Source organism: Lissotriton vulgaris, chromosome 6 (genome assembly GCF_964263255.1).
Source record: "Lissotriton vulgaris chromosome 6, aLisVul1.2, whole genome shotgun sequence".
Taxonomy (NCBI): domain Eukaryota; kingdom Metazoa; phylum Chordata; class Amphibia; order Caudata; family Salamandridae; genus Lissotriton; species Lissotriton vulgaris.
In genome coordinates this window covers 71,839,087-71,841,960 of record NC_141694.1, presented here as the reverse complement: position 1 = coordinate 71,841,960, position 2,874 = coordinate 71,839,087, and the positions used below count along the sequence as shown (strand labels likewise).

Below are 2,874 nucleotides of genomic sequence, written 5' to 3'. Positions count from 1 at the left end.
TTTGCTAATCGCAAATAAGGATGCGATTTCAAGGGTGCCAGGGGTGTCCAAAGGACACCCTGTAGCACCCCTGAAATGTGAATTTACACTGATGTTGTGCACACACATGTCCAAAGGACATGTGTGTGTAACATGCAACTTAGAAAAATGCATTTAAATGCATTTTTCTAAGTTTTCGCAATTTACCACGAGGTTTGACTTCGTGGTAAATAGCGCTCCTAAATTGAGAATTCGCAATTTTTAAATGTTTCATGAATAGCATTTAAGGAATCTCTAATAGAGACTCCTTAAATGCTAATCCTCGAAAATTTGCAAATTCTCTATTAGCGATTTTTGCATTTGGGATAATGAATCCCAAATGCAAAAATTGCACTCGCAAAGGGCCAGATTCTCAGAATCTGGCCCTTTTGCGAGCGCATTTCACTTGATGAATCTGGCTGTTAGTATGTTGAAGTGTGAGGTTGGATACTCGCATAAAACTATACTTTACTTGATTGCATGATATTGTGACAGAGGTGTGATTTATTTTTTTTAGCAACCATGGGTAAAAAGATTCATTAGTGCAAAAGCCTAGCCCTGGCTCGCCTTGGCGCCTTAAAAGAGGACGTCAAAAAAGCAACGTATTGCAAGCAGGTGCGCTGCGCTACCACCCTGACAAAAACAAGGAGCCAGGCTGCTTCAGACGTGGTTAGTGACCCCAAATAGCGAGAGTTCTTCGACAAGTACATTGAAGATAATTATGAAGGACGTGGGTGGCGAGCTCGGTGGACCTAATGACCCGTCATTCAGTTACACTTCACTACGATCCTCATGCTATGTTTTCACAGTTCTTCAGAGGCCGCAATCCTTTTCGTACGTTCTTCAGTGCACGGAACGAAACGAGGCCATGGAAGTTAATAACCCATTTGCCAGCTTTGGGATGAGGGTCGGTGGATTAGGTAACAGGTTTTCCGAGGGCTCGGCGAGGACGTGATCACATCCAGTAGTGCGTGAGCTTAAAAGGCCTCTTGATGAAATCTACACTGGCCGCAGCAGTAAATGAAGATTTCTGATAAGCGCCTGAATCCAGACGGCAGAACTGCACACTCCGAAGGGCGAGATCGTATTACCTTAGAAATCAAGAAAGGGTACGAAGATTACCTTCCCTAATGAAGGAGATGAAGCACCCACAAACATCCTCACCGATCTAGTGTGTGTTCTGAAAGATAAACCCCATTTAGCCTTTAGTGGGAAGGCTCAGACATTATCCACCGAGCAAAAATTACCCTGAGAGAGGCGTTCTGTGAATTTACCGGTAATGCCCCGACCGTGGACAGAAGGACCATCCGACCGGTTTCAAGGATGACGTTATTGAAACTGAGAATCCCAGGCGAAGGTCTCCTTCCCACCCAAAGACCCAGAGCAGCAGGGCGACCTCATCCTCGACTGAATTCCTCCTTCCTCAAAGGAAGAACTGGAGCGGATATTGCCCGCATAGCTACACCGCTGACAAGACAACCGAATCAGAAAGTTGGTGATTGTTTACAGCTGATATAATCTGTCAGGAGAGGGCGCTGTATGGCCTGAAGAAAAATTATAAAAAGCAAGAGTTACACAGAAATATTAAATCGTAACATGCCTAAGCACTTTTTTATTAAAACTTGTTTCATGTTAAGTTTTTATCTACTGGGCCTGACCAAAGTTAGTCTCAGTGTGTGTGAAACTTGGGGTTGCATTTTGGCAAGCGGTTGTTTTTCACCGATATACAGCGGGGTATCATGACTTCACTGTGACCGAGGGTTAGGTTCTTGTAAAATATGAAAAAATGTAAATCCAAATTTGTATAGCGCAGACTTGAACATCTGCATAGTGAAATTAAAATAAGCCAGACAGCAGAGGCGCAACTAGAGCCACATTTCGGGGGTGGGGGGAGGGCTAATCTTTAGCCATAGGCATATAGTGCTGATGCAGGGACTCCGTTAGAGATTGAAAAGGTAATCGGGTGGGTAGCCCCCCGGAAGGCAGCAGGTCCAGATGGCCTACCGGGGGATCTCATGCGGGCATATCCAGTGGCGTGGGGAAGGGTTATTACAGCACTCCTTAATGACATCATGAAGGGGGGGCCAGTGCCCGATTCCTGGAAGGGGGCGGTGGTGGTCCCGATTTATAAAAAAGGATGCAGAGAAATTCCGGGGAACTACCGCCCCATAAGCCTCATTGACTCCACCCAAAAGATAGCAGGTAAAGCTATACTTGGTAGGATTCTTTATTGGGTGGAGGAAAATAAAATATTATCAGACTTCCAGGCAGGGTTTCGGGCAGGAATGGGGACGATAGAACAGGTGTTTAGGCTAGCACTACTAGGCTGGAAGGTGGTGGAGCTAGGCAAGGGCAGTCTATACCTGGCTTTTATAGACCTGAGGACTGCCTTTGACCTAGTTCCCCGGGAGGAGTTATGGAGGGTGCTTTATGGGCTGGGATTGCCTCCTTACATCTTGTCCCTCCTTATTAGCCTTCACGCCCACACCTTTGCTCAGGTTCGCTGGGGAAGAAATGGAGAGTTAACAGAGAAAATCCCAGTGTCTAGGGGAGTGAGACAGGGATGCGTCCTAGCGCCCACCCTCTTCTCACTATATGTGAATGGGGTGGTGGAATATCTCCAGAAAGAACCAGCCGACGCTCCCTGTCTCGGGGGAGTGCGGATCCCAACCCTGCTTTTTGCAGACGATACGCTCTTGATTTCCAAGACTCCGCAAGGCCTCCAGAAGTTGCTAACTCGTTTCCAGAACTTCTGTGTTTCAAGGGGCTTAGTAATCAACGTGGATAAAACTAAGTTTTTAATCCTAAACCCTCCAAGGAAACTGGGCCGCCCACCTATTCTCAATTCTGTTCCCT

General features: G+C 46.5%; 1 pseudogene; it reads left to right on the top strand.

Annotated features, from left to right (window-relative positions):
* The first annotated feature begins 540 nt into the window (after window positions 1–540).
* LOC147706807 (dnaJ homolog subfamily B member 1 pseudogene) lies at window positions 541–1,477 on the top strand (annotated as a pseudogene).
* The last annotated feature ends 1,397 nt before the right edge of the window (window positions 1,478–2,874 follow it).